The sequence below is a fragment of the Protopterus annectens genome, chromosome 8.part0 (assembly GCF_019279795.1).
Source record: "Protopterus annectens isolate FY-2018-M chromosome 8.part0, PAN1.0, whole genome shotgun sequence".
Taxonomy (NCBI): Eukaryota; Metazoa; Chordata; order Ceratodontiformes; family Protopteridae; genus Protopterus; species Protopterus annectens.
In genome coordinates this window covers 1,605,952,827-1,605,975,570 of record NC_056741.1, presented here as the reverse complement: position 1 = coordinate 1,605,975,570, position 22,744 = coordinate 1,605,952,827, and positions in this window count along the sequence as shown.

The following is a 22,744-nucleotide window of genomic DNA, read 5'->3' as shown; positions in this document are numbered from 1 at the left end:
TGTGTGTGTGTGTGTGTGTGTGTGTGTGTGTATGTATACAACAGTACTATGGATATATAATTCCCCCTTATGTTGAGTGACTGTTGTGCATGGTATGTTGATATGTTTGTAAAAACATTATGAATTCCTACAGCTCGGATGGTATGGAGGTATGTTCTTGTGATTGTTCTGCACAGGGTCCTGTGTTCCAAGACTGGAAGTGATTACTTTTTTTTATTAATGTTAAATGACCAGACTAAATGACATGTTTGAAAAAGCATTATAAACTCTTACAGCTTAGACGGTGTAGTGGTATGTGGCTGTGATTATAGTGCACAACATCTTGGGTTTGAGACTTGACACTGCTGATTATTCTGTTGCCAGGCAGAACAAGGGCTGATGAAGACAGAGTGATTAAGGCACTTTTAAGCAGTTGTAAGTGGGTTTGCACAAAGCTAAGTGATGCTAACAGATGGTTAAGCCCTCTTAACTTCACTTAACACTGCTTACACCCACTTATACCCATGCTAATTTTCTTTAATGAAAAGAAAAAAGGGTGATAGGAAAGTGGTGAAATGGGGGAAAGCAGAGGGTAAAGCATTATGAAACACTCCGCTTGTACTGTGCTGAGGTCATAACAAGGCCGAAAAATGCATATCCACAGCTAGTGGGGTTTGGCTTTACCGGCCTGAAATTGTCCATAAATATGACAAAAAAGTCATGGGCATGCAGTATCGCCAATTAGCTGAAACACCTGATGTTCATAAGGATCATTTGCAGATATCCCATGTGCTTCTGATATAAGAGGTTTGAGAGGTCACACAGTGGAAGTTCTAGCTTTGCTAGAGTTTTCATTTTGTTTTTACTGATTGATTTTTAGAAAATATCAGAATAATGACTTTGTTTCGTCAGTGTATATGATTTACTTTACATGACATCCCTCTATGTGCTTTCATTACATTAGTAAGGGGTGTGACTATACTGTATGGGACACTTGTGCTTACATGGGTGGTTTCACATGTTATATGCACTCACACTTCCATTTTACACCAGCTACACTACCTTGGTTGACAAAAAACAGTTACTACATAATTTAAGTTGAAAATAATAATTTTAGCACTGCTTTCCCATATAAAAATAACTTGCCTGCATTATTACTTGAACAATGAATGCCTGCATATAAGGCCAGGACTCTAACCACTACTCTATTTCAGTTTGGGAATGTTAGCTGTATATTTTTATTTATCTCTAATGGGATAGTTAAACAATGCTAAGCGGAGGTCCATAACACGCACACCCACTCAGCTATGCTTAAACATTCATTAGTATGGAAAAAATGATTATATTATTTATGACTTTCCGCAGCTTTCTTGCTCTAGGAGGTTGATAAGTATGTGAGGCAGGCATCTGGGCATTCTGCATAAACCTGTTGAGTTGACAGCTATGGCCGTATGGCACTTTCAGATGGCAAACATTTCCGTTTCAGTCTTCATACCCTACAGGAAGTCCTTGCTACTACAAACCTTTTATTCTGTCTGCTTCAGGTTTGTCAGTACAATATTTAACATGTCCCTATTTTTGTGGCTTTGTCCACCCATAATTTATGGGTTTCTACTGCTTTATTGCTCTAGGAGGGTGAAACGTATGTGAGGTGGGCATCTGGGCATTCTCCAGACATCTGTACAGTTAACGGCTATGGCCGTACGGCACTTTAACAATGCAAGGGGTGTGTGACAGAACCTGTCACACACCCCCTGCATTTTCTTACAAATCTGCAAACTATTTCAGTGTCCCCGGACACTGACATAGCTATTTTATTAGCTGTCAGTGTCCACGGACACTGACAGCACTTGCAAAGTGCCATACAGCCCTTTTACAATGCAGGGGGTGTGTGACAGAACCTGTCACACACCCCTACATAGTTTCTTGCTCCCCTAGCTATTTCAGTGTCCAAGGACACTGAAATACTAATTTTAATTTCATTACTGTGTCTCCGGTCACTGAAATACTTTTGAAAGTGCCGTATGGTGCTTTCTGAGTGCAGGGGGTGTGTTCATAGTCCATGCACTACTTAAACACTTCCCCTGCACTTGTTCACGGTTCATGTCCATTTAGCTTTAACAGCAGTGCACCTTCATGAATATGCAAGGTGCGCTGTTGTGACTACATGGACACAAACCACTCTGTGCAGGAATAGCACTATTTCTGCACGGAGTTTATTGAATCCCGGGGAAAGTGATTAAACAGTGTTACTAGTCACTAGTCGCTGTTATGCAAGTGTACATGCAAAAATGGAAGACAAAGAACAGAGGGTATACAGAGGTAAATACTCATGGAGTCTCTGTGATTTCATACTTTTTTTAATTAGAACTGAAATCACATCTGGACTTAATGCAGTACTCCAGCTCACATATATATGTTATTTAGTAGGTTATACAACATAAAACTGTTTATAGATTTATTTCACATGTAAATTGTGATTTTGCTGTAGTGAGGATCTGTTTGGGTATACCTCAATTTTGTGTACAGCTGTGATGGCATACTGGTTAACTATTGTGACTATAATGTACAGGGTCCTGCGTTCAAGACCTGCAAGGGCTGTTTATTTTGCTGCTGGACAGAGCAGGGGCTGTAGGATACAGAGTGATTAAGGCACTTTTAAGCAGTTATAAGTGGGTTTGCACGGATGCGTGCAATGGTAAGCAATGCTAACTTCCAGTTAAATATGCTTACAGAGGGTTAGCTTCAAGATTGCTTAACCTGTGTGCACATTTCTTACCCCTGAGAAAACAGGATTAAACACGCTTACTACTGCTTAAAAGTGTTTACTCCCACTTACCCCCACACTAATTTAGAAAGAAATTAAACATGGGTCTTGGGAAAGTGGTAGATTTGGACACTTTATACATATTTCACACTATTTGCTGTATGGCATGGATTTATCATTCATTACACATTATAACTTTCTTTAGTATCCCTGCTTCATGTGTACGTATACTGTATGGGGCACTTGTGTTTATCTGTGGATTTTACCACATTATTACAATGACACCTCACATCTGCACTTAATGCAGTATTCCAGTTCACAAATATATGTTATTTAGTAAGTTATACAGCAACAAAAATGTTCATAAATTGCTTTCACATGGAAAATACTACAGTGAGGATCGAACCGGGAATGACTGCTTGTAAAGCAAGCGCTCTGACCAATACAATATAGTAGTACTGCTTCAACTGACTGTATCTGGCTCTTTATCTCCTTGTGCTATTTAAGCTACAGTATGTGTAGCTAAACAATGGGCAAATCCGAGCAGCTACAGTTAAATTTAATCTGTCTGATAAAAAAAAAATTCTAGTGTTATTTTCTCTAGGAAGGGACATGTTTCACTTATTGCTGTGGATTTCTGCGTGCATCTGCACATTTGGTAGACATCCCAGCAACCCCCCATACCTCTCAACCTCTTCATGCAAAATATCTGGAAAATCTTGACAAAATGAGGTACTACTAGGGACATATTTTAAATATTGCTCGTGTAAACTTAAGAAAGTTGCTAGAGTAACAGGATTTGTTTTAATATAACTTTTCTGTAGGATTTGTAGTGTGAAACTCAATTGTATGCCATTATTTAATGACTTCATTCCTGATATCATCCCTGTGATTTGCCAGGACAAATGAAGTACAGGCCAAAAGTATGAGTGAAAAATGTGGACATTCTGCGACGATCTGTACAGTTGAGAGGTATGCAACCCCCTATGAGTGTTCGCGCTCATTGTAATTGCCAAATGGCAATTCTTGAGTGCAGGGGCATGTATATTGTGAGAGCTCTGCTCTCAGACACACCCTCTGCACTCATCCATGCTCCGTGTCTAGTTAGGAGCAGAGGCAGCATGCCTTCATAACTATGCATGGCGTGCTGCCGTGCTGCCCTTAAATAGTCGTTTCCGTGCAGGAATAAGCTATCCCTGCATGGAACTTTACTGAATCCCGGGGATTATTTTCTCCAGACCTTGCTAGAATTGCTCATACAGTGAAAACAAATGCCTGTGAAAATGCTAGAACTTTTAATAATCTGTTTCAGGATTTGAGCACAACACATACATACCATTGCAGTAAAAAGTATTACTTCTAGGAAGATACACCATAACTAATTATACTGTTGTTACAAATATAACAATAATAATAATAATAATGTAAAATCCAATATCCCTAACTACCCTTTGCTATTATTCATCATCTACCCTCCCCAAAAGTTATAGCCACATTCTGTACAATGATTTCTCTCAGAGAAGAAAGTGAAAACATAACGGCCCCAGTAGCATTTTACTATTTCAGCATGTTGTTAGATGCATATATCACATGCCTACAAGCCAGCAAATTTATATAATGACCCTGTGCTTTCATGTAAAGGAAACAGCAATATCTTTTTCTGAGCATCTAGCAACCTTCTTTGCACATCTCTGAGACTTGATGATTTTGAAATTGAACGTAAAAAGAAAAATGATTACAGCAATACAATAATTTCAATATGGTCTGCACATACGTGCACACAAAGACACACTCACACCTACACTAAGCATACAAAGGAGTGCTTTGCATGAATTATGTAATTATGTATATGGGTCCTGATTGTTCGGTTGATTGCTTTGGTTGACAGGCGGAAGTGCAATGTTTTCCTGTCAAATGTCCATTTTATTGAACATTTTTTAGGTGTGGGTTTCATTGAAACAGATATGTGAGATCATAACTCCCATCCTTTTAGCACAAGATCCTGGAAAAAGGATTAAATAATGGGGGGGGGGGGGAGGTCCAAAAACAGGGACAGATTTTAAATATTGCTCCTATAAGCTTAGAGTTACTCAAAACACAGAATTGTGTTAACATGCATTTTATGAAGGATATAAAGTCTGAAACACAAATGTATGTCCACATTTAGTGACTTCAGTCCTCAGCTATTTGCCAGAAAAAAGCACAAATTTAATGAGAAACAGACAAAAAGTGTGAGGCAAAAATTTGGACAGTCTGAGAAACTCTGGACAGTTGAGAGGTATGTATGGATGTTTAGTAGGTGTGTGTGCATGTGTGTGTGTGTGTGTGTGTGTGTGTGTGTGTGTGTGTGTGTGTGTGTGTGTACATGTGTATGTGTGAGTGCATTGGTTAGGGTTATAGCAAGGGTTAGATAAGTGGATTTAGTGTGTCTGTGTATGTGAATGAATGTGGCTGCTTAGGGTTAGGGTTAGGCTAGAGGATATATTTAGTGTGTGTGTGTGTGTGTGTGTGTGTGTGTGTGTGTGTGTGTGTGTGTGTGTGTGTGCATGTGTGTGCGTGCATGTGCGCGCGTGTGTTTGGGTACGTGTGCCCACATGTAGTGAGTGTCTAAGCTGTTTTGTGTATTGGTAAAGTTATTGGTAGAGTTATGGGATGCTTGTTTTAAATTTAAGATAAAGGTTAGGGCTAGAGGTAGGGGCAGGGTTAGGATGAGCATATATTATTAAGGTGGAGCAGGCATGCTAACCCTAACCTTAACTTTGTTTCTGCCCCTGACCCTAACCTGTATAAAAATGCTTCCCATAACACCACTAAGATTCAGACAAATTTGAGCTGAATGTGGTCAGGTTTTGGGTAGTGTTTTCAAAGTACTATTTGTTCATAGGTTCATAGGTGTGTACTAGGCTAATGGTCCTGGAGCCTTTACAAGCCTAGCCCATAGGATTACCCTGGCATCGTGCCACCCAACCTTAGTTCCCAGTGCCTTGGTCGAGTAGAGCCACGGGAGTGATCCCCAGGGAGAATTTTCTATTTCCCATCCACTCATCAAAATTTCTCTTGAAGAGGGCCAGTGAGGTGCACTGTTTGACATGTATGGGAAGTCTATTCCATAGCATGGGCAGTCTCTGGGTTATGAACCTGTCCCTACAGCTGGTTCTGTTGATTGTGGTAATGAGGTTGAGGTCTCTGCAGCATGTGGTGCTGAGGGATTGGGATTTCTTTAGATGTAGCATTTCTAACAGAGCTGGGTCAGACATGGCTTTGTAAGTCAAGCAGAGATCGCCTCTAAGACAGAGAATAGTTGGAGTTTTTTGAGTCTGTCATTACAGGACAAGTGTTTAAGGCCTAGGATCCTCTTTGTGAGGTACTTTTGGGGCCTCACCAGTTGTTGCAGTTGTCTAGTGAGGTACATGCCAAATGGGGCATTGTACTCGATGATTGGCCTAATGAGGGAAGAGTAGAGGGAGACATCTTCTTGGTTGCAAAACCCTTAGTAATGAGATGTGCCACACATAAGGACTTTCTGACCACAGTGGCAATGTTCATAGGTTCATAGGTTCTTAGTTTGATGTGGTGGTCAAAAGAGAGGTTGCTGTCAACCTGTGTTCCCAGATCTTTTATAACGCCTTCTGTGGTCAGTGGACTACCATCGATGTGGTAGTTCATGGGAACTGGGTTTTTCCCAAAGGGGATGACGATGCATTTTTTGGCATTGAGCTTAAGGCCATGGTTCTGACACCAGTCATTGGTCTCAGTGAGGCATTTCTGTAGGATGTCAACATCACTTGGGGAGTTAATAATAGCACCCAACTTGCAATCAGCTGCGACCTTTGTCAGCCAGAGTCCCTTCGTGATGGCCTGGACTTCAGAGAAGTAGATACCAAAAAGGAGAGGACCCAGGACTGAACCCTGTGGGACTCCACTCTTGACTGGTCGGCAGTCTGACTTGGAGTCTGCTACTTTCACACTGTTAGTTCTATTTGTGAGCCAGTTTGCAACCCACCTTGTGATATAGGCGTTGATGCTTAGTTTAGTGAGTTTTTCTATGATTTCTGAGTGGGGAATGGTATCAACGGCCTTGGCCAAATCAAGGTAGGCTGTATGAATCACCTTACCTTCATCCACAGCTCTGGTGACTGACTCAAAGAAGTTGACCAGGTTGAGCAGGCATGATCTACCCTTCACAAAATCAAACTGTGTGGGATCCAGAGTTTGGAGATTCCTTATATCCTTGTTTATTAGGTCCATGATGATGCATTCAATAGCTTTGCATATTAGACTCATCAGGCTAATGGGGAGATAGTTCCCGGGGTCTGTAGTTGCTTCTCCTTTGTGGAGAGGGATGACTGTAGCAGTGCACCATTCCATAGGGACAAAGTCTGAGGTGTGGCTGTGATTGAATAGGGCACACAGGTGAGGTGCCAGTTCAATCTGTAGTTCATGTAGAACACAGCCACGGATATTTTCAGGTCCCATAGAAGCTGTATTCTTGGCCTTGGACAGTGCTGTTTTAACCTGTGCAGCAATAATGCTGGGTGTCTGGCAATCTACTGGTATTGTGATTAGTCCTTTGGGGGGGGGGGGGAGAGGGGTAAAGTTGGCACTGAATCTGTCATCCAGTACATTGGCAATATCTGTTGGCTTGGTATAGGAGGTGCCATTCTGCAGTAGCTCAGAGCAAATATGGGTATTACCGTGGAGATTATTTACGTAACTATAAAAGGCCTTGTAGTTGTCTTTACTATCTGCTGCAATTCTGTTTTCATTGCTAGCTTTCGAGGATTTGATGAGGGATCTCAACTTTTTGTTGAGGCTGATAAGGGAGTTTTTCCAGTCTTGGGACTTCACCTTATTCCACATCAGTTTCCTCCTTCTAATGTAGAGTTTGTTTATGGCAGGGGACCACCAGATTGGATTCCTTTTTTTGGAGGAGAGCGTCTTGGTTCTATTGGGTATGGCAAGATCCATGCATTTGTGTATGTGTATGTGTTCATACAGTGCACTGATGTATGATTCAGCGATCATGCAACTATTCTCCATTTGCATGAGTGCCGTGAAGTTAGCCACCTCTGTTTTTAGGAGCCTAAAGTTAGCTTTGGAGAAGTTTTTCATGGTGTTTACCTTTGCAGGGAGGGGCGGGGGTGTGTGGTGGGCTAGGGATGTGGATTTCCAAGGTGATTAGTTTGTGGTCGGATCTAACCAGGGAGGAGTTGACTATTGGTGTAGAGCAATGGTCGCCCATGTTAGTAATGACCAGGTCAAGGATGTTGCTACCTCTAGTGGGGGTAAGAGCAAGCTGGTCCAGGGCATTGGAATTAATGAATTCCGGGAAACATTGGGCAAGTGTATTGCTACATGAGTCATTTTCCCAGTTAATGAAGGAGTAGTTGAAGTCACCCAGTATGAGAGTGTTAGGTTGGACCCTAATATTCTCCAGGGTGCTTAGGAACATGGAGTGTGTTTAAGAACGTGGAGTGTGAGTCTTGGCACACGGTTGTCGATGTGTTGTATTAGCAATATAATGATTAGTTGGTGTGTTGTGGTTGCTGTTTTATGGGTCAACCACTGACTTATTGTTTTTTATATATCTGGATCTACTTCGTTATATCGATCTACCATATTATCGAATCTTATTTTATCGACTGCATTTCAGTGAAACCTCATTATTAAGTTGAAGACAGAAAAATGTAAAGGTAGAGCAGTCACAACCTGTATAGTAAATGGAGAAGAATTAATTAAATCCATAGGTCATAGTCACCCTGCAGATCCAGCTTATGTTAAGATTGTGTAAAATTTGTAACAATATGAAGCAAAGGGCTGCTGTATCCAGAGACAATCCGTGTCTCATAGTTGACAATGATGTCATGCAGCTACTTTGCCCAGTAGAAGGGCACTGTTACAGCGAGCCAGCAGAATTAGTAAAACGTACATGCTTAGTCAGAGTAGGCAACTTGTAGATTTCTTAGATGTGCAGATTGAGGACTATCCTCTTAAAATAGAGCAATTTCTTCACAAGAAATTAAGTGATTCAAATAGTGAAAATGCAGTCTTAATACTAAGCACGATGCAGAATATATATATATATATATATCTATATATATATATATATATATATATATATATATATATATATATATATATATAATGCTAAGCACGGTACAGAAAATATTTGATTTAAGCTGTAACATGATATGGCTCATGGACAGACCTTAAATTAATAAAGATAAACAACTTAGACAATTGTATAGCAGTCATGGACTTATGAAATATGAGGGTTACAAGAAGTTGTTACCATTACTGTTCTATGACTAAAAAGTCATTAAAATGCTGTAACTGCATCTGGCATTGCATATTTGACATGCTTAATGACAATCACCTTGAATGTAATGTTAAGTTCATATTGTGCAACTTTGAAATTGTGGCATTTAAAAACGTATGACTTAATGTTAATGCTATTGTACCTAAAGGATGCTTTTTCCATTTCTGTCAAAACTTGTGGAGAAAAGTGCAGAGTTTAGGGTTGACAGCTGGGGTCTATATTGCGGTGTCGAAAGATGAAGTAATCAAACACATCTTTATCAACACGTAAATATGAACCTCTGCAATTGCTGAACGGCCACTTCAGTGAATTTTTTCCCAGGCCATCGTCAGGGATTTGCACTTTTCCCCACTGTAGTGCAATCTTGGAGTTGGTATATTTAGTTAGGGGGAATATGGGGGTGAAGCCCCCCACTATGTAGGGTTTAAAAGTTTGGTTTGTTTGTCTTTGGTCGAGCGATTACTTCCCTTGGGAAAAAATTCACTGAAGTGGCCAGTCGGCATTTGCAGAGGTCGATATTTACGTGTCTATAAAGACGTGTTCGATTACTTCGTCTTTCAACATCGTAATATAGACCCGACAGCTGTTTATAATTCAATTATGAAATTTCAACTGGCTGTTAAAAAGCTTGCTGCTCTAGCCTTTCTGTCAGAAACGGATGTATTAATGACATATAATGCCGTAAAAGACAGTTTTCCACTTGAAAAATAAAAGTCGATCAAGTACTTTTTAAAGTGGTATGTACTGGGCAAAGACCAAAGGTTTAATATGAGATGTTAAGTTGTCAATCTCGCCTTCATTCTTGCTGGATGGGTTTGGAGCCGACCTTCGGCTCCGACTCGGCCTATACTAAAGCTCGAGAGCTATTTATACCAGCTCGAGGCTTCCCTATATCCCATAATGCTAGGGGCTAACTACCTAGATCTCGTTTGCCGCTTACAGCTACGAGGTGCGTTTACTACCGGCTCTTCAGGTTAGAAGTTTTTCTGTTAAAAAAATTGCTATTTTTAGACTGGGTTTTTCTTAAGTTTAGTTAGCGACCATCCCATTAGCTTCCCATTCATAGCTAATCCCCCTTTAGGTCCCTTTTAATCCCTTTTAAGACCTTTTTTAATTCCCTTTGTTATAGGGTTAGGCCTTTGGGCCTTTTTTCTGCCTTGTCAGTTTAATTTTTTTGTGTGACTGACTTTACTTAATAGGGTGTCTGTGTGTGTGTGTGTGTGTGTGTGTGTGTGTGTGTGTGTGTGTGTGTGTTTAGTTTTCTGTTCTTAAGATGTCAAAAGACACCAGGGTCTCAGGCTTCAAGAAGTGTGACTCGTGCTGTCAGAAAATGTCGTTGACAGACGGTCACACTTCTTGTCTTTATTGCCTGGGCCCTCTGCACCTGCAGGACTCTTGTTCGGTCTGGCATACGTTCAGCCCAAGAGTCCTGCAGGAACACAGAAATAAATTGATTTTGAGGGACTTGTCATAGCCTGAAGTTTCCCCGACCAAGTCTTCATCGGGGAAGCCTTCGAAGCCATCTAAGCCGTCGGCTCCGAGCTCAGAGCCTTCGTCTGGTGGTTCTCGAACTGCTGTCTCATCGGCTCCAGCTGGAGCCGATGTTTCCAAGACACAGTCTTCTTCATCGGCTCCGGCTGGAGTCGATGTTCCTTCAAGCTTCTACATCGGCTCGAACCGGAGCCGATGTTTCCGGGACACAGTCGGCGCCGATAGTGGTGTCGGTGCCGTCTGCCAGCCGTAAGAGGTCCAGATCTCCATCCTTGGAGTCTGTTCACTCGGCTCCGAGGTCTCCCTTACTCTCGGAGTGGAGTCATCTAACCCATTCCTCCAGGTCTTCCAGGCTCTTGGACCACGACCTCGAGAGGGTGGTTAGTAGACTTCTTAAGTCTCAGGCACTAGCCCAAATGCTTCATAGCCCTTCTCAACAGACAGTGACTATCCCCACCCCATCTTCGATTCCTCCTCTGACTCTTCCTCTGAGTTCGGAGCCGGAGCTTATTGGAGCCATGGCCGTCGACACGTCGGAACCGATACCTCACTTTTCAGCTCTGTTGTCGGCTCCGGTCTCTTCCATGGTCCCATCCTTGGAGGGATCCGGGCGCATGGACTTCCTCATCGGCTCTGGGGGGGGGGCGAGTGGCATCGGACCCTTGTCCGACCCCGTTCTCCCTTTCGGAGCTTCGGCACTGGTAAGTTTGGCCCCAACATCGGCTACGGAGCCGTCCCTTTCAGTGCCGGGAGGGGGTCCTTATCTCTTCGGAGCGGGGACCTTCTAGCCTGCCTGATAGGGGCACCTTTGAAGTCATGAGGAGTGTGCTGACCCCTGTGCCTGCTCCACGGTCGGCTCCCTCAGCTCCTCCCTCTGTAGTGCCTGCTGCGGTCTCTACCCACCCTCTCATTCCTGACCGTAGAGATCCAACGCCTCAGGTTTCCCCATTGGGAATATCCTCCTCTTCCGAGGTTTCCCCTGATCCATCAGGGGAACCCCCTTGGATAGGGAATTGTAAGAGGAAGCATGTGGACTCCCTGAGTCCGTCACATCGGATACTGACTTGGATGAGTCGGAAGGGTCCCCACGGTCCCCCTCTGAGGATGTCTTCTTTTCAGACATCCTTGAAATCCTGAAGCAGAGGGGGAACTGGTCTACCCTTAACCCTTCCGAGGATGAGTCAGTTTACCTAGAGGCGTTTGGCTCACGCCCTTCCACCTCCTGGGTGTCTTCGCCTTTCGACCCCCTCATGGAAGTGGTGGCACGGAAGGCGTGGACGGCCCCTGACACGATGGAACCTACCCCACGGAGGCCTTCAAAATGTATAACAGCCCCTTCGGACAAGCAGTTTTTAGCCAAGGGTGTCCCGGTTGATGCCATGGTGGTGGTTGCAGCCACTAAGAAGGAACTGGCTGATCCTTCAGTACCTGTCCATCCTCTAACAAGGAGTCTAGGACTATGGATAGGTACGGCAAGCGGATGTTTTCTTCAGCGACCTTTGTCATGCGTTCGCTGAATTATTTGTGCCACTTCACCCGCCTTCAAAGAGATATGCTCAAAGAAGTGGGTGAGGTCTTACAGGATCCAACAGCTGCGGGGTCTCAAGACAAAATAAATTCCCAGCTGGCAACCCTGAATTCCATTGTCAACTCCTCCATGCGGCTTATTTCCTATGCGGCCGATGGGGTGAGCAGGGCTGCAGGCACAGGCGTGGCCTTAAGGCGTCATGCCTGGATGCGGCTTTGTAACTTTGCAGACCCCTTTAAGGCATCCTTCACGAACTCCCCCTTTGATGGTTCAGCTTTGTTTGGACCTCAGGTGAAGGATACTTTGACCCGATGCAAGCAAGAAGGCAAGACTCTCTCTGCCGTGGGAGTCCATTTTTCCACCCTATCTAGACCATACCCTAAGGGTCAGAAGGGTGGGAAGATGTGGTTCCGTAAACCACAAGAGGTCATGCCTGACGCAAGAGGTCAGTTCCCCTCTAGAGGCAGGGGGGGAACAATAACAGACGCCGCCCCAGGGGCAGAGGAGGTCCGCAAAATCAGAGTAGCAGAGAGTCTCTTTCTGACAAACCCTTCCAGCATCCTTGAGAAGCTGCCCAACTGTCCGCCTTCGGAGGCAGTCGGGGGAAGGTTATCACTGTACCCAGAAGCCTGGCTTTCACTCACTCAAGACAAATGGGTACAGTCAATCATATCCGAGGGTTACAAAATTAAATTTATCCACACCCCAACTCAGCCAAAAGGTCCCCTTCCAGACGTTCCACCCAGTCTAAGGGAACAAGCAGTAGTAGAAATATCAAAACTGCTAGCAAAAAGAGCCATTCAGCCAGTCCCAGCAGACCAACAAGGATCCGGAATCTACTCCAAGTTCTTTTTAGTACCAAAAAAGACAGGGGACTGGAGACCCATTTTGGATCTCAGCAGACTAAACAGGTCTGTAAGAAGAACGAAGTTCCGGATGGTCACGCTACAGTCCATTCTACCCTTTCTGGGTCAGGATGATTGGATGTGCTCAGTAGACCTTCAGGATGCGTACTACCACATCAAGATGCACAGGCGCTCCAGGAGGTTTCTCCGCTTCCGGCTGAGAACCAGTCATTATCAGTTCAGAGCTCTGCCCTTTGGTCTCATTACAGCCCCCCGAGTGTTCATCAAATGCATGGCAGTGGTTACAGCTCATCTGAGATGTCAGGGATTCCAGGTGTTTCCATATCTAGACGACTGGCTCCTCACTGCCACCACCAGGCGTCAACTTCTCCGCTCCAGAGATTACACCATTCATACTTGCAAAGGGCTAGGCATCTCCATAAATTTCGAAAAGTCTGCCTTGTCGCCTTGTCAGTCTATTACCTTCATAGGCGCCACCTTAGACACAGTCCGGCTTTCCGCAAAACTGACCAAACAAAGAGTTCTAGATATTCGCAGGCATGTTCACATCCTTCTTCAGAACAACAAAATACAAGCCAGGTTTGTCCTGAAGGTATTAGGTCTCATGGCGGCAGCCATTACTCTACTTCCCCTAGCTCGCTTTCATATGCAGATCCTTCAATGGATGCTTTTTTCCCAGTGGTCCTTTCAACAGCTTCCAATGTCACACAACATTTTAATAACCCTATCTTGCAAGAAACGCCTTTCTTGGTGGATGGTCTCCCCTCAAGTACTTCAGGGCAGACCATTTGTTCCCCTCTTCCGGTCACCACGGTGACAACGGATGCCTCCCTGATCGGGTGGGGGGCATTTTCAGGGCAGGACAGTCCAGGGCACATGGAAACCTTTCGAGTGCCACCTGCACATAAATGTCTTGGAGATGAGAGCAATATTTTTAGCGTTGCAAGCCCTTCAGGACTCTCTTCCCATCGGGACTATTGCAGTTCAGATGGACAATATGTCCGTAGTGTGGTACATCAACAAGTAGGGCGGTACCAAGTCCTATCCCTTGTGTCGAAAGGCTCTCAGACTTTGGCAGTGGGCGATCTCCACTCAGCGGTTTCTGACAGCAACACACATCCCCGGGAAGTCCAACATCATAGCGGACAGGTTGAGCAGAGCCATTCTCATGCCTCACGAGTGGTCTCTCAATCAAACTATAGTGGAAAAAATTTTTCAGAAATGGGGTTGACCTTGCTGCGACCTTTTTGCAACACCTCAAAACAGCAAGTGCCACGACTTCTTCACTCTCTTCCCTCTTCCCAGCCACCCCCTCAGAGACGCTCTAGTCCACGATTGGCCCCGGGGACTTCTGTATGCCTTTCCCCCATTTCCATTAATCACTCAATTGATTCAGAAAGCTACCGCCATGAGAGCCACCATGATCCTCATTGCTCCTTACTGGCCTCGTCAGATATGGTTCCCGTTCCTGCATCGTTACCTCTTGGGGCAGCCCTGGCATCTGGACCCAGTGCCAGATCTTTTGACCCATCAGTCAGGACAGCTGCACCACTCTCTGCAATCTCTCAACCTCACAGCTTGGTTGCTCCAATTCCAACCCTAGCCAGGCTTCCCCTTATTTCCCATTATGTGTGTGACATACTTATAGCTTCCCTAAAGTCATCCACCAGGAGGATTTATGCCAGCAAGTGAAAGCGTTTTTCCTTCTGGGCAGGAGCCAGAAATATAGATCCTTTTACTGCCCCTATCCAATCAGTCCTAGACTTCCTAGCCGAATTGTTTCACTCAGGGTCTTCTTCCTCCACCATCAGAGTACAGTTAGTGGCTATTTCGAACTTTCATGCAGGCTTTTTGGACTCCAGTATCATGTCCCATAAGCTTTGTAAAACCTTTCTCAAAGGTATCTTTTTGCTTAAGCCCCCAATCAGGGACCCCCCCACCGCAGTGGGACTTAAATTTGGTTCTAACCTCCTTGATTCTTCCCCCCTTTGAACCTGCAGCTTCCTGCTCCCTGAAATTGCTATCTTGGAAAACTCTCTTTCTGGTCACCATAACATCTGCGAGAAGAGTGTCAGAGCTTCAGGCCCTTTGCATTCGTCCACCTTATCTAGTTTTCCATAAAGACAGAGTGTCCCTCAGGACTAATCCTTCCTTTTTACCTAAGGTTTCTTCTGAAGCGAACCTAAACCAGACTATTGATCTTCCAGTTTTCTTCCCCAACTACTCCAACAGAGCGGAACAAAAACTGCACTTTCTGGATGTTCATCGTCAACTCCGTTACTATTTGGATAGAACCAAACAAACTAGGAAATATGAGCAGCTCTTCCTTTCTTATGCAGCAGGTAAGAAAGGCCTTCCAGTTTCCAAAGTAACCCTTTCTAGATGGCTGGCATCTGTGATCACTTTCATCTATCAGCTCAGATGCCAAAAGCTACCGTCAAGGCCCAGGGCTCACTCAACCAGAGCTTTAGCCACCTCAATAGCTTTTCAGGCTAGATTACCAATAGATTCCATTTGTGCGGCAGCCACTTGGGCCTCTCCTCATACCTTTATCTCTCATTACAAATTAGACATGGCCTCCAGAAGCCGGGCTAATTTTGGTTCCACCATTCTCAAGAGTCTGTTCCGATGAGCCACCCAGGGTGAAGGTGCTAGGGACGCGGTCCCATCCAGCAAGAATGAAGGCAAGATTGATAACTTAACATTGAGAAGTTATGTACCTACCATAACGTTCCATGTTAGTTGTATTTTTCTCGCCTTCTTTCTTGCGTCCCACCCCCCATCTCCCTAGCCTGGACAGACCTAAAGGATCCTTGGGGATCTTCTTCTTGCCTCAGCTTGACCCCTAGGCTATCCCTTCTGGTAGCTATATGTCTAGGTGGAGAGCTAAACTGCTATGGTTTTCAGCTATCAAACGAGATCTGGGTAGTTACCGCTAGCAGTATGGGATATAGGGTAGCCTCGAGCCGGTATAAATAGCTCTCGTGCTTTAGTATAGGCCGAGTCGGAGCCGAAGGTTGGCTCCGAACCCATCCAGCAAGAATGAAGGCGAGAAGAAGACAACTAACATGGAACGTTATGGTAGGTACATAACTTCTCAATCTAGTTCTACTACCGCACAATTTCCTCCAATATTTCCAGTTCCGTTTTGGAACGTGTCTGCTATTAATGATCAATTTTTAACTAGAACACAAAATACAGTTGAGGCAGGGCACCGTAGATTGAAATGTTTAATTGGAAAACACTGTTTGGATTTCCGTAATGTCATACATGCAGTTGTTCGTGAGCAGAACAGGGTAGATGAAATAAGGTTACGGATAAATGCCTGTTGTCCTGCTTCACCAAAGAAAATGAAATTAATGCAGAGACATCAGCAATTTCAGGATATCTTACAGCATAAAAATGATTTCACTTGTCTTCGTTTTATTAGTGCTGTAGCAATGGTGCTTAAAATGTGACACTGGTTACACTTATTTTTTTAAATCATGCCTCTTTCAAGTTAGATTGGTTTCTGGGAATTTCCTGCATTTTTTCAGTTTTGTTTTGTTCCAGTGATTGAATGTACTGCTTTGTTTGCTGGAAGTTACCTATGTTGAAGTTTGTTTGAATAATTAGCTACAAGTTGATATGCTAGTATTGGAACTTATATTTGATGAAATGGGAGCCGATTAAATAAGGATTCGATATAATGAGGTTTCGCTGTACCGGAGTCAATAAAATAAGATTCGATAATATGATGCGTCGATATAATGAGATAGATCCATATATATATATATATATATATATATATATATATATATATATATATATATATGTATATATATATATGGGGACATTGATACAAAAATCTTTAAACTACATGCAAAAACATATTTATCCACACCTTCATGTTCTTTGCTTCACAAGGTTTATTGCTCAGATATTAGCACATAAGCTCCTCCACTCCTTTACTGAGATGGTCTCCCTTAATTATGCCATCCTCTGAATGCTCTATTAGGGATAAAGTCTTGTTGCAAGTTATAGCCACTGGATTGCATTCTCTTGTCTGTTTTATCTTTAAACTGTGCTCTACAACACTATAATGACCTATTCCTGAAGGTAACTCATTGTCTGCAGAAGGGCCTGAGTTGGCAAGCACTGCTATTGGATTAATGTTCCTTTATCCACTGTCTCGAAAATCTTATCGGAGTAAACCATATTGACATAACATTTCCATCAGCATTCAGACATTTCAAATTATTCCCCAGTGTAATTCTAGCCCTTTCCTTACCTTTCTAAGGAGAAGAGCTTCCCTTACAGTTGTCTTTCTGACATCATTCCCTACCACATCCTACATCAGTGCATCTTATATACTTCACATCCTGGCTGCTACTGCTAATTACTCTCCTTCTAGGGGACATTCGGGTCATCAGAGAACTGGGATGTCCCATCTGTAGTAAATGTTATTCAGAAAATTCAACTTAAATGATTTTCTCTGAACTCCATTAAATATGGACATAACTACTCAGAGATTAGTGTGCCTTTTCCTATTATCAAGTACAAAAATAAATCAGAGATAAGCCAAACAAGAGCTGAAATTTATGATTTTTGCTTGAGATATTATAAATAGACATTGCCTAATTATCTTAGGTATTATTTTCAATAAATGAAATGAATTTTAACTTAAAACAATAGACTATATTCCAAATTTACTAAAGTTACTCATTTACCAATTTTTACTTTCACTCTTACGGACTAAATAGGGCTTACAGATTGTGAAAAGCAGAGGGTGGGGAGGTTGAGAAGGCCCAGTACAAAGAAGCTAACAGAAGGACAAAATAGATGATGAAGCCACCAAACAGCACAGTTACAAGGAAGTTTGTAGAACTGATTAAGAAGGAAAATACGGATTTATTAAAGGGACATATCAGAAATCAGGAACGTAATGACAGACCTGATTAGACTGAGCAAAGATGGGAAGGAGATCACAGAAGAATACTTTTCTATAGTTATCAAAGATTAGTAAAGGAGGGTTTTATACTAGAATGGAGGCAGGCAGGATGGGAAGGGAATGAACAGACAGCAGATGAGAGAGGGAGGATTAGGAGAATGAACTGGCTGTCCTTAAGAGAAAATAAAAACCAGAATGCTACCTTTGAATGATCTCCGAATTCTGAAGAGTGTGCTGTAGACCCCTCAGAAAGAGATCTTCAACAGATTACAGGCTGATATAGTTGTGTATGATGACTGGAAGGTAGCACATGTAATTAATTGTACTAGGTGATCAGGAAGCATTCAGGAAATTATAGGTTAGTAAACAGCACATCCATGCAATGAATCTCGAGGAGAAAGCTGGTCATGTTTCTAAAGATCAACAATGTCCAGGACAGCAACCAACCTGGATTTGTGCTTAGAAGAAGCTGTCAATTAAACTTGATCCACTTTTATAAATTAAGATGCAGATGAACTGGACGACCCAAAGTAGGCATGATCAACTTGTAGTTTAGCAAGGCCTTTGACTATTTCCTACACAGGAGGCTGTTAGGGACACTAAGAGGTTTGGTGTACAAGATCAAGGAACTGGATTTTACCTGATTGATTTTAAGGAAAGCGAGAGCTGTGATGAGAGGGCAGATGTGAGGAATTAGTAAAGTGACTAATACAGTTAAAAAGGGATTTGTTGTGGAACCTTTGCTATTCAGTGTGTTTTTTTCAGATATCTGAGGGAATAGAGGAGAAAAAAAGTGCAGCAATGGACGATGGGAAGGAAAATGTAAAAAAGACTGTGACATTAAGGTCACTACAGATGACAAAAAAAACTACAAAGCTTTCTTCAGTTATGTCAAGAAATTAAGGAATAATGTCTAATGATGCACCAAGCTCATCTTTTTGATATCACATATGCCGTTCCCAAGGATATAGCCAACATATTAGCTGAAAGATTTATTGCTTACTTTATCCTATCTACCAACATTTCTGCTCCCAGTATCCTGGAAAAATGTAGTTTCCCCATAACCACATTGGAACAAGTCTTGAAAACCATGTCATAGACTAAAACGTAATACTTCCATGGCACCAGGCAACACAGTAGGCTGCATTCTCATCCATGCCAGGTATGTACTATCTGAACCTCTGGTTAAACTGTCCAATGTCATCCTATCCACAGGGTTTTTTATGCCTGGAGAACAGACACTCTGACTCCCATATGCAAGGGTGGTCCTTCTACAGACACAGGTAATTATAGACCCATCAGAATCACTGGTGTTATATGCAAACCTATAGAACTTATAGTATAACTCATTTATATAGACACAAGTAACTTAGTGGATATAGATATCAATCAGTTTGGTTTGTCAAAGGCAGGTCTTGTCTTCTGAACTTGACTTTTTTGTAAAGGATACAGAGGCCAAGTTTGTTGAAGACTGTAAGCTAGGCACTTGTATCACCTCATCTGCTGATACTAAACAACTCCAGTAAGGGCTGGAATATGCACATGCCTGATAACCTGAAAATGGCCCCAAGTTAAATGGACAAAAGTGCAGCATAGTAACATTTATTAAAATCTCTTCCCACCTATTATACTTTAAATGATAATCCTCTTCAGACAGATAAAGTCATAAGGTACTTTGGTACTTATATGGACCATTCTGTCTTATTTGATCATGTGTTCATCATTGTCAGAATATCTTTTGTTGTGTCCTTGTTAATTTCCAAGAAAATATCTTCAAGATCCAAATAAATCATCCAGCCACTGTACTCTTCTCTTAGCAGAGCCATCATTTAATACAATGCCCCCTTTGATATGCATAAATCAAAGCATATTGCTTAGTTATAAAGCCCCCAGAGATACCTGATTAAGAAAATCAAAGGCTTTAAATCTTTTAACTGCTATGGTAGATTAGCACCATTCTCATTTTAACCAGGTGCCTATAGGCTGCTTAGAGGTGATTTATGTCATGCTTTTTGAGCCATGAAAGACCCTATCCTATTTGACCTTTCATTTCTTTGCAAAACCAGTGGTTCTGCAAACACCAACATAGGGGGCCTAAATCTGCACCAACAAATAAATAAGAGGGATAAGTTCTTAACTCAATATATTCCCAGCCTATGGAATAAGTTACTACTACAGGTCAAACAAAGTACAGCTTTTACAACCTTTAAAGCTACACTTGAAAACTGGATGGGAGACACAAATTTACACCTAGATTGTCATGCATAGCCCAGCTAGATTTGGGAGGTAAGCATTATTAATTGCTTGAAAAGGGAGGCATAAAGTTATATTACTCACCAGATCTCTGAAAATGTTTCTTCACAAATAGGGTTATAGATTGATTGAACAGGCTACCAGAATGGGTGAAGGTGAGGAAATATATAAGCATTCAAGAGGGCAATGTATGGTAGACAAAAGGGTACAGGGGGAAAGTAGAGATATCAGAGTGGTGAAAAATTACATTGACTTAAAAGGCAGAAAAGATGGGATTATTTTGCTTCTGTTTTGTCAAGCAAAAGAAATGAAATTCCCATATAAGTAATTGACAGAAGCCTACATTTCCCAAGCCACCGCAAAACTATAGCTTCAGAAATGAATACACTACTTGGATTACTGCACATATAGAAAGGGTACTTTAGTATGAATTCTGGGTCAGGTTACTGTCTCCAATACTCTTTCCGAGATGTAACTATGGCTCCATACAACTCATAGGTTGACAAGAATATACATTCATTCAAATCACTACTTTCTACAGTAGCATTCTTTAGTTTATGCTTACCACTTTCTACACCTTTCATTATACACAGCCTGGATATTAGAAACAACAAACTTATTAATGCATTATAGAAGCATGCAATGGTATGTGACACTCATACTTTTGACTTTTTAGTAATAGAGCAAATTAAGGAAGATATTCAGGGTAGAATAATGGATGACTATCTTAATGCTTGTGAGATGAAATGGCAGATCAAATTAAATGCAGCTAGCTACTCTGGTCTTAATGAAACTGTTTCTCTTAATTCAGTTTTAAAATTGAAACATTATGAGAGTGTGTGATTCTATTGGTTCTTTTGTTTTATCATGTGACCCTTAGGAAGGATATTTAAATGTTTGTTTTAACCTAATATTTTAGTTCTGATGAAGTTCCTGTGAATTTTAGGAATGAAAGAGCTTAACTCTGGTAAATAACGTTTTATATGTTATTGCTGGCTCCGAGTTGTCCTCTGTGCACCACTAAGGAAGGTTCTTGCACTCTCATCCTAGTTTAACCTCCCCCTCCACACCTTTCTATTTGTCTGTGCATGGCTAATTGCATGTTTGGTGCTGTTTTACTTGAACATCATTTGCCAGACCTGGGGAGCAGTTATGACCATTTCCTATTTTAATGTAGCATGCATTGGTGGCACAGCAACATGTATACTTACATAGGTCCCCACCTAATGTATCCTGCCTACCAGCAATATCAATGGCCATAGTTCATAGAAATAAATCACTTTTGGCCTGTGTACCTGGGCTAGCCCTTCTCAGAGTTTGGGGAAATACTCACCCAACCCCTCACCTGCCTGAACTTGACTTTCTCAAGTCCAGTCTCAAACCTAGATTGTAAGCAAATCGTGAGCAGCATGGTTAGATGTATTGCCACTGCATCACTGAACTATTGCAGCAGTAATTTTATATGAGCTCACTAGGTATTTCTCAGTGTGTAACCTATCTCTGTATCTGTAGCCTTCTCTTAACCTGTCATTGTATCTATAGCCTTCTAGTAACCTGTCACTGTGTCTGTAGCCTTCTAGTAACCTGTCACTGTATGTATAGCCTTCTAGTAACCTGTCACTGTATCTATAGCCTTCTAGTAACCTGTCACTGTGTCTATAGCCTTCTAGCAACCTGTCACTGTATCTGTAGCCTTCTAGTAACCTATCTCTATGTCTATAGCCTTCTAGTAACCTGTCACTGTGTCTATAGTCTTCAAGAAACCTGTCACTGTATCTATAGCCTTCTAGTAATCTGTCACTGTGTCTATTGCCTTCTAGTAACCTGTCACTGTATCTATAGCCTTCTAGTAATCTGTCACTGTATCTATAGCCTTCTAGAAACCTGTCACTGTGTCTATAGCCTTTTAGTAACCTGTCACTGTATCTATAGCCTTCTAGTAACTTGTCACTGTGTCTATAGCCTTCTAGTAACCTGCCACTGTATCTATAGCAGACTAGTAACCTGTCACTGTATCTTTAGCAGTCTAGTGCATATTTGCATTTTACTGTGTCTTTGAATTTTGCTGCCTTAAGGCTTGAGTCAAGTAAGAAATGGGTCCATTATGAACCAGCCCACAGACCCTGTAAATAAATAAATAAATAAATAAAGACATACATACATACATACATACATCCAGTACATACATAACAAAAATGTTGTTGTAAGTGATTAAAGTAGAAAGCTGGAAAGTACTCTCAGTCTTCACTGCTGTAAATTTTGATGTTTGCTATTCCTTTGTTATGTGAAAGTCTTAAATATTGAATGTGTAGCCATCCTATTATTGGGACAAATGTCAGTACTTCAATAATAGTCAAAGAGTCATAAATACTGCTGCTACCAAAGTGAATAGTGGCCCAAACTATTCACTGCATATCCTTATGTTAAAGTTTCAGTACATCCCTCCTATTAGTCCTGCTGTCTGTGCCTTGGAATGCACAGAAATAAAGTGATTTCAATTGCCTATATGCCTTCCATGATATTTTTATGGTATTAGTATGATCATTTGTCCAGCTTCAAAACTGAATTATTTATACATTAAGACTTTTAGGTTAGGTAGCTTTTGCTACTC